This window comes from Ochotona princeps, chromosome 4 (genome assembly GCF_030435755.1).
Source record: "Ochotona princeps isolate mOchPri1 chromosome 4, mOchPri1.hap1, whole genome shotgun sequence".
NCBI classification, from domain to species: Eukaryota; Metazoa; Chordata; class Mammalia; order Lagomorpha; family Ochotonidae; genus Ochotona; species Ochotona princeps.
The window spans coordinates 91,481,995-91,492,495 of NC_080835.1; positions in this window are offsets into that span (position 1 = coordinate 91,481,995).

Here is a 10,501-nt window from a genome sequence, read left to right on the forward strand (position 1 = left end):
GGAGGTCACGGCCAAGGAGCTGAACTGAGGGTGAGCTCTATCTTGTCCTGAGGGCGTGCGCAGGCCTGAGTCTGCACCTGGGAATCTCCACCAGCAAGTCTGCCCCATAGCGGCCAGGGGGAGGGATGACTGCTTTGCTAGTTGCTCTCTCCCCAGGTCCTGGAACAGTGTCTGGTCAGGAGAAGGGAGGGACTGAATGAATACAGGAGTGATAGCCTCCCTCCCTGGGGTTTCAGGATCACTGCTCACCAGGCACCCAGCCTCCTCTTATAGGGTGAACCCTACCAGACTTTGAGACCTGGGGGAAACCCATGGGTCTCAAAATATTTTCCAGTTGCATCTGAAAAGGCCCCTTCCTGGTTGCCCACCCCTTTCCTTCAGTGCACCCTATCCACTCAGAGTGGGTGATAGATGTTCTGCTAGGCAGGAAGGGTTCGATCTGGATTTCCAATCTCCTTTGGATGCACCACCGCCGAAATACAATATACAATTACACAGACACGATACATCAGTGATCACTGAGGGAGAGGAGCCCCATCTGGACAGAAAAGCCAATGACTGGCATCTAAACTTATGACCACAGTCAACTCGGCACTCCAGCCTCCCTGCAGAAAGCAAGTAGTGGTCAGTGGGATGGGTGACAGCATCCCAGTCTTCCTTCTCATGCCTGGCTACATCCCAAGCTGTCTTTCCCTGATCCTTCCAGAAAGACTTCAGAGCCTCAGCTCTCACCCTTCCTCTCTGGTATAGCCATCACCACTCCATTCTTTTGGGTCTCATTCCACTGGCCTGGCCAGAGCCAGGGAGTCTCCTAGTGCCACCTCTACATTGCCTTCCGAAGCAAATACACAAGCCCTTTTCCTTCCAAGGGGGTGACCTACCAGGCCATAGAGGGTCACATAGAGCATAAGGCAGGCAGGGAGAGAGACAATGGTGCAGGCTCACTGGCCTTGACTTCCAGCCGGGTCATCAAGGCCTATCTAATCTCCTCCTGCCTCACCCTCACTTCCAGACCCCCAGAGGCCTGAAAACACAAGTTGGGAAATACAGGAGGATAGCACCAGAGTCCACTCCAGTATCCATCTGTGTCAACAGGCCTGACCACCACGCAGCGGCTTCCTGCCTAGGTGACATCAGTATTCGGGGGGTGCACCCAGGGTCACTCTAGCAAATGGCACCTTTTTCTTAATAATCCTTCCTTGTCAGAGTTTTTGAAACTTGGGTTCATGGTTCCTGAAATTATGTGACTGCATGGGTAAGTGTACATCTGCCTTTTTCTTAGAAGTCATTTTCATAACTATCTTTGGTTTTTTAAAGGCTTTCAGAATCAGAAAATCTGCCTGCACCTGTGAGAGCAGAATGAGGGCAGACCGAGGCTCTTTCAATACGAAACAGAAGCATTGCATTGCTTTTATTGCCAAAGTCCCAAGTCATGTTTTCATAGCATTGTCTAGCTCCTCGTCTTAGCTGATTTTCGATTGCTGTCCAAGAATACTTAGATCTGGCCATGGGTAAAGAAGTTTATTTTGGCATGTGATTTTAGGGGCTGTGAAGGTAAAGAACATTATGTCAGCACCTGAACAGCTTTTGGTGAGGGTCTCATGCTGCTTTAGTGTATGGTGGGAAGCAGAAGGGCAAGTGGGCAAGTGTAGAAGAAGCCAACTTGAGAACTTTGCTAAAAGGGCCTTGCCTGTTAGCAGCCTGATCATAAGATGACTGATTCACAGCATTAGACAATAGTAAAACTACAAAGACATACAGGGGGAATCAAGAGCGATCCTGACAACCTCTTAACAGGAGGTCATATGCATGAAGCAGGGAGGACCCCAGGAAGCAGGTGGACAGGAAAAGGCATGTATCCCAACCCTGGAGACTCCCAGATCCTCACCAAGGACTATCAGTACGGACACCAAGGACCACATCCCAATTGCCAAGGAGACCACGGGGAATTGGAGTGCCTTCGGAGGCCGAGAACTCTGAGGTCATCCACCCCCATTTGGATCTACCACATGGGATGGAAGAAGCCCAAATCCTTCCTCACAGGATCCAAGGTCCTCGGAAAAACAGCCAGGAGCCCTGAGCTGTCCGCAAAAACAAAACAGTAAACTTCCTTAGGGACTAGGGAGAGGAGCTTTCTCTGGTCCTTACTTAGTTCCAACTTTGGATCCCCACCCTCTCTTGCAATGACCAGCAGGGTCACTCCGGAACCCCCTACCCCCTCTCCCAAACACACACACACACACACACACACACACACACACACACACACACACGAATAGATAGGCAGAGAACAAGGAAAGCTTAGAACCAGACAGGAAATGGCCAGCATGGACTCACACATACCTTATTAGGTAGGACACAAAGATTAGTTACTCCTCACTAAGGTACTGAAGATTGCTCTGCACACCCCTCCTAAAACTGTTCTGCACTTCAACTGTTGACATATGCCTTGTTAGAGTTATAAGCCAGTTTAGACTTTCCTAAAATCTGCCAAGTTCAGCAAAATTATGTTTCAACACTATAAACTGGTAAATACTAAAATGAGGATAGACGCGAGACAGCTGAATAGTACCCTATAGTCATTTTAAGGTGTATAGAAGCTGGTTGTATATAAACTAAAATTGAAATGTCAGTGAAGTAGTCACAGGGTTGGTTAAGAATTTGCATTTTTAACATATTTGTCACTCAATATCATGTCAATTAATTCCATAATGTCGTAAATTGTTGTTAATGGTATGTTGGGGCTTTTAATTGATTGGGATGATATTCTGCCAGATCTGCTTTCAGACCAAAGATGGTCTCCCCAAGAAACCGTTGAATTTATCTGGACAGTAAGATGCTGGTAAATGCTTGCAATGAAAGAATCTTGACTGAATCTGATCTGTCATACTGCAACAAGGTGGAGGAATCCACCATGGGGGAGGGTATGGAGAGGGGTTGGGGGAATTCCAGAGCCTATGAAACTGTGTCACATAATGCAATGTAATTAATAATAATAATAATAATAAATAATTACCATATTAAAATTAAATCTATAAGAATATTCCATTAAAAAAAAAGATGACTGGTTCAGTCCTGTGGGAAAGGTATTCATCGCTCATGAGGGCTCTATGTCCATGACTCAAGCACCTCCCTCTAGGGTCATTTCCTAACACTACCACACTGAGGAGTTAAGGCTCCAGTGCATGAACTTTTGGGGGACACACGCAAACCAAAACAACTTTCCTTTCGGGTTTGCTAGATTGGGTGACCACATGTACACAGAAAGTTTTCTTTTACACTTCACAGCAAGCATTAGTATATTCCAGACTATAACATAAACCTGGGGTACAAGACACAGGCATTTTGTATAATCATCAAACTGTGCTTGGGACGTTTGCATCCTATAGAGGAGTATCTACTTTAGGTCCTGACTACCCTGCTTTGGACCCAGCCTTCTGATTCTGTACTCCGTTGGAGGCAGCAGACTCGGGTCCCTGCCACCTGCGTGGGAGACTTAAACACTGAGTTCCTGACTCCTGGCTCCCGTCCACCTAGCCCTGGCTACTGTGGGCATTTGGGAAGTGAATCTGCAGATGGAATACTTCTTTCTCTCTCTCTCTCCCTCCCTCCCTTCTTCTTTCCCTCCATTCCTCCCTCTCATTCTCTCTCCATTTGTCTTTGTGCCTTTGAAACAAACTGAAAGATAAATAAATAATTTTCAAAACTGGGGTACAATTCAGCCCCTGAGCATCTTGGGTAGGAAAAACAGGTAGTAGACAGTATGGCAGGTCTTGGTATCTATGGGCAAGGGCAGGCAACAAACTAAGGCAGAAACAGTGATTTTAGATCCCCCTGGATCTGACACCCGCACACTTTCCCACTCAGTGACCCCACAATCCCTGAAACAACCAACAGGACATGAATGACATACCATTAAAGCAGGATCCAAGGACAATCCCAGCTTCCTAGCTGGACACCCGATGCATGGGAACAACCATCCTGGTGGCCCCTAAGCCGCCTGGCTCCTAGGCCAAGGATCCCTTAGGTATCAGACTCTTCCCTGAGTCCACAGGAAGATACAGCTGAGAGGGTCACACCCAGCTATCCAGGGAGGACACAGGAAAATTCCTGCTTGTGCCAAGACCTGCAACCCCTAGATATGCCAGGAAGGTGCTCCTGAATCTGCTGGTCTGGTGACCAAGAGGTATTTGATAAATATCCCTGCCATGCCTGGGTCATGTCGCTGAATCATCTAATCTAATTGGCTAATGACACCTGTTTTCCTTCCTCTTACTTTTCCTTCCTCCTTACCATGCACCACTTCAGAAACTCTCGAAGGAATTTCAAGGAGCTAGCTGAGTCTCTGCAGAGTACACCACATTATCTCATTACACTCTCGCCTGGTGATCGGATGCCGTTCGCTGACTTTCTTTATTAGCAGGCAAAGGCAAACTTATGAAATACCTTTAAACTTGGATTTTCTTAACAATACATCATTGGGGGTAGCCGACAGCTCTCACTTGCTTCCCTCTGCCAGCGAGAATTAAGATTGCTCTTAATTTAATCTTCTTTCTGCCTTGGAGGCGGTGGTTGTGATACAGCTGCAAACTCATGTAAATGGTTCCAGAAGAACTGTATGATCTATGTCCCAAGTGCCCATCTGCACTTTGGCTGGTCCTGCATTCAGGTGCTGCCCTTCTTGGAAGCTGCAGCTGGGTATTCATGAACCATGGTGTCTCAAATGCCAGTGTTAGGAGTGATGGCTAAGAGACTGTCACAAACACTGCCCATTGTTGCATTGTTTGACTTCTTGATCCTCTGATTTTCTACAGGTCAAAACCAGCAGGCTGGGGCTGTTGTTTGGCATACAAATTAAGACACCAGTTAAGAAGTCTCTGCCCCACAGCAGAGGACCTGCATTCAATCCTGGCTCTTGACTTCAGTGTCCTGTTAATGCAAACCCTAGGAGGCAGCAGTGGTGGCTCCAGTCACTGGTTGCCAGCCAGTCATATGAAGACCGAGACTGAATTTCATTTCCCCCTTTTCTTAGTGGTGGTTGGGGAAGCTTTTATTGTTAATTATTTTCATGATACAGTTTTGTAGGTTGAGGGGTTCCTCTCTCTCTCTTCCCTTTTTCCCTCCCTGTTATCTCCTGCCATTTTTTCTCCAAATTATTACAGTAGTATAGTCCCTTGGTAACACTTACAAGTTTAGCTTTCTGTTATTTAATTGTATCATGGCATGGCAGGTATAGACAAAGGTAGAAAATCTAGAATCATATTGCACAGGTGTATTTACATGTTTCAGTGGGAGTCGTACTTTTATTTGGGAGTAAAGGCAGGTAGTGCAGTAACAGTGTATTTTTACTTCTCAAAATATTAGTCTTCATTATATAGTTCATCTTTGAGAATATATGCATTTGCTGAATTTAGCTTATATCTATTTATTTTGTACTTTGCATGAAGACTGTCTTGTATCAGAGAGAAGATATGATATTTGTCCTTTTGAGGCTGGCTTATTTCACCAAGCATAATGATCTCCAGTTGAGATAATTTTGTTGCAAATGGTAGGATTTCATTCTTTTTTATGGCTGTGTAGTATAACATGGAGAGATGTACCATAGTTTCTTTATCCATTTATCTGTTGATGGGCATCTGGGTTGTCTCCATGTCTTCCCTATTGTGAACTTTGCTGCTATAAATATAGGATTACACGTCACTTTCTCATATTCAGATTTCATTTCCTTTAGCTTTGTTCCCAGGAGTGGAATAGCTGGGTCTCACAGTAAATCACTTCTCAGTTGTCTGAGGACCCTCCATACTGACTTTTATAATGGCTGCACTAGTCTACACTCTCATCAAAAGTGGAATACAGTACCATTTTCTCCAGATCCTCATCAACAGTTGGTGTTTTTGCTTTCTGTATGTAGGCTATTCTCACTGGAGTTAGGTTGACTTCCAATGTGGTTTTTGCTTGCATTTCCCTAATAGCTAGGGCAGCTGAGCATTTTTTGTATGTCTATCAGCCATTTCAATTTATTCTGCAGGAGAATGCCTGCTCATGGCCTTTACCCACTCCTTAACAGGGCTATTGCCAGTTTCTGTCCCTGATCCAGAGCTCTTGCGAGCATTTGGAGAATGAATCAGCAGATGGAGATGGCTCGCTCTTTTTCTCTCTATCATCTCTATCTTCACCTCTATTTCTCTAATAGAAGTATATTTTTAAAAATACCTCCACAGTGCCCAGGTTGGCTCCTGGCAGGGGCCTAGCTGAGGCGTGGCATGACTGCACCACTGCAGGCATGGACAGGTATGCTATGGGTTGGGGGAAGGAGTGCTCCTAGATTCCCTTTGCTGGACTTGGCACATCCATCTTCCAGTAATGTGAGTGTTGGCTGTTCCCTTCTCTAGAGAATCACTTCTGATCCCACAGTTAGCCACACTCCCCCATCCCTTTCCCTGAATCAAAAGCTGGTGATGGACAGATAGAGAGCTATAGAGACCAGTCCCTGACCTCTGCAGAGCTCAGGAGCTGCTCCTGAGCTCCTCCGCCTACAGGCTGAAGCTGTCCCTGGCCAAGATCACATCCTAGTTTTCTTCCTCATCCCACTTCTGAGAACATTCCCAAGAACTCAGTGGCATGAAGCGCTGCTTCCAAGCACATCCGCATTTGGGTTTCTGGGCTCAGAGCAGCCTCTGCTCTGGAGCCAGACCATGCATGCAAGGGACCCATGATGGCACCCTTGTTGTCCTGGGAGCAGAAGCCTGGCCCTCTTCCTAAGGACCCCAGTTTCTTCCCCAGAGACAGCTAAGAGACCCTGGCCCATTGCTTGTGGCACACATAAGCTTGCCCTGAGCTGGAGATGGTTCTGGACCACAGCCTATTAGATGAGCACAGGCCCAGTCAGAGTTGTGGAACCTGACCCTGGTTCGCCTTGTCAATAACGCAACATCCGCTCCCAGCGCTCGCTCTGCAAAGAGATTTGGCAGCTGCAGGATTGCAGGGGAAAGAACTGTGTTGGAAAATCCTATTATCTAGCCAGGCCCCCATTGATAGCTCATGCATGAAACCAATTTACAAAGTGTGAGTCAAAAGCCGCTGAGGACTGCCTGTTCTCCCAGGGCCCGGCAATCACCCTGCCCATGGTTCTCCACAGACCCACCGCCCTCTGCCCTCCATTCACCAGACGGGGCAGGGCTGTCACTCAGCCTCTAGGCTACCCAGCCCCCTTGCTTTGGTGACTGTCCGGAAAATTTATTACTGTCGGAGAAAAGAAACAGTCAGAATGCAGCATGATTATTTTCAGATTTCCATTTCGCTGATGGCTTTGAGCAAGCCCTAGTGAAACTCTCGGGGCAGCCAGGGCTTGCCAGAGGTCACACTGTCTGTCCATCTCCTGTCACCAGGCGCTGGAACAGCGCTGAGGCTGAGCTGGTATTTGTGATGAGGGCAAGGCACTTAACCTTCGAGCTCGGCTTCCTTCTGCATAAAAGAAAGTAGTCTGCTATGTGCAGGGTGAATGAGATAACATCCACAGCAGGTGCACAGGTTTTTCACACACAGTGGGTACTCACATCAATGTTTATTGTTGCTTTTCACGTCAACCACAGTCATTATTACAAGAGTCTGGGAAAAGGAGACACTCACTGCTTTCCTTTTTGGAGTAGTCTGACATGGCTCACTCCAGCTAAGCCTTTCTTTCTGACTGTAATATCTCTTGCTATGAAAGGACACCTGCTAACTTTTTCCAGCTCAAAAGACACAACCACCACCAGCCAACATAGATAGAGTGTGGACCATGTGCCAGGTTTCATTCTAAAGATGAGAGATCTTCAAAGAGTTCATGGAAAATATGTGTGCTGAAAAATCTATTATGAGTTCATATTCTTTTGTGCCAAAATAAACTCATCCTTTATTATTACTTTAAATCTAGAGTCAGAGGGATAGAGACAGAGATCTACTATCTACTGGTTCACTCATCAAATGCCAACAGCGGCTGGGCCTGGGATAGACAAAGCTGGGTACAAGGGATATCACCAAGTTTCCTACATGCAAAACTGCAGCCCAGTCTGCATTTGAGGGAAGCTGGATTGAGGGGCCAGAATTGGGAATTCAAACATAGTCACTACAATGTGGGGTATTGGTATTCCCGGTGGCATCCTAACTGTCTGGCCAAATGCCCACTAACATTAAAAACATTCTTTATAAAACTTTGCTGTTACCCTAGGCACTGGGTACAGTTCTAAACCCTGTTTCGCAGATGGCACAGCTGAGGTTCAGCACTTTCTGGGGCCAAGGTTGACCTTCTTGAGGTCTCCTTCTGCTTGATGAAAGATGAGGCAGAAGAACACAAACATGTGGTTAATGAGATCCCAATTCAAATCAGAGTATATTCCTGGACCCCAAACTCCTCATCTGTAAAATGGGGAGTTGGGAGGATTGACTGTAAAATGCAGTCCCCAAGATGGATTAAATAGGTCTTGGCTGCTGAGTGCTCAGACTCCAGATTAAGAACTGATTTAGATTTGCCGCTATCTGGGCCATCCAACTCAATCTATTGGAAAAGTCACTTTTCTATCTGAAGCAGTCATGGTGTTCGATGTGTCACAGTCAATGTGAGGCTCATGTTTCCCATTGTGGTCTCCAACTCTGTGCAAAACACAGCAGAAGGGAGTAGGGGGTTGGAGGTGAGCAGGCAGGTCTGGCAAGGGAGAGTCAAGCCAATCTGTCAAAGGAGCCAAGATAGTTAGCTGACTCCAAGTAGGGGGTTGTGGAGCAGACAGGTGTGGGTTGGTCAAAGCTTCTCAGAAGCTTTGGTTCCACTGGAAGCAAGCCTAACCTGGTCAGACAGCCAGGCCCTCTCCACAGGGATTCCACAGAGGCTGCCTGGCCCAGTTGGAGTGGGTAGCACACTTCATCATAGGGGTATCATTCCCATCCTCGGTGGCAGTTTGCACAGTGTTGGCACTGGTCCCAGGCTCACCTCCTAGCCACCTGGAACTATCAGATTAGAGACATGTGATTAGCACATGGGCTGCTTGGACTCTCCCAAACACTATGGATCCTGTTCTAGAATCTCTGGAACCAAGACCTGACCTGAAAACCTGCCCACTCCACAGAACACAGAGAATTATGCCATCAGAGGGTAACAGGTGCTCCTCAAAGGGATCTTCCCTCCTTTCTGGGACCCTCCAACCCTTCACAACTAAGAGCCAGACCCTTATTTTTCTTTTCTGAGTCTTCAGTGGGGCCCCTTTTGCCCTGGCAAACAGAAGCAGGGACTTGGCAGACCCTCTCTTCAAAGGATACTCTGACCAGGGCAAGAACTGAGTTTGTCTGCCAGGTCTGGTGAGCTTCCAGAAACACCGACAGTTGTGTGAGCCATGTGAGCTGGAATCTACTTTGAAAGGAGTCTTTCAGGCCTGCAGACAAGAAGGAACCTGCACATGCAGACAAGACAAAGGCCTTTATTGGAAAAAGAACAGGGATCCTGGTTGCCTTTAGCTCTTGGCTTTGAGGGATGAAGAAAGCAGAGAAGGAATCATAAAAACAGGTCCTGCCTGGGAGATGGCTGTGCTGAATTGGACTCAGAACCAGCAGTTCAAAAACAGCTGCTGGCAGGTCCACAGCTGCTCCTATGTAAACTTCCTCTTGCAGCCAACGCCCCTGGTTAGAATCACCTGAGGGCTTTAAAGAATGCTGATATCTGAGTTACCCCAGACTCTAAGTAGAAATGGGTATGCTGTGGGCACTGAGGTTTCTATATCCCCCCAAGTGACATTTAGGTACAGCCAAGTTCGAGAACCACTGATCCCCATCTCTCTCACATGCACACATGCATGCCTGCACACAATGTATGCATGTCCATACACGCATACACATGAACATATACACATGTACACAACAATGGTCTAGATTCTGCCTTTGCAACTAAATGTCTCCACCATTGTAAAAGTTGTCCTCAACTTCGCTCAACATTTTGAAGTGCCTCACTTCAGAAGAAAATGCTTATGGTTCAGTAGAATATTGAGAAAGTAAGCAAAGAATGGGAGGTTGAGAATTAATCATGTAATAATGAAGTTTATGGGAAAAGACTTCAAAGGTTGAATTAAAAGTTAAAGTCAGAAGTGTAAATTTTGTTTCCCAAAATATGCTTAATCAAGTTCAAAAAACTTTTGTAAGCAAGTACATCAGGTGTTTCGTCTACCCCTAAAGAAGTGAACGTGCTGGAAGTGGGAAATTTCTATGCAGTCATTTTTCACACCATTCACTAAAAGAAAAAAATGGGTGTCCTTCAAAGTCTTTGTTTAAAAAGGCTTGCTTGTTTGTTTACAGAGAGACAGAAAAAAAGATCTTTCATCTACTGGTTCACTCCCCAAATGGCTACATCAGTCAGAGTAGAGCTGATCCAAAGCAAGGACCCAGGACTTAATTCTGGGTCTCCCATGAGGATGCAGGGGCTCACACACTTGGACCAACCTCTGCTGCTTTCTCAGGCCATTAGCAGGAAGCTACATTG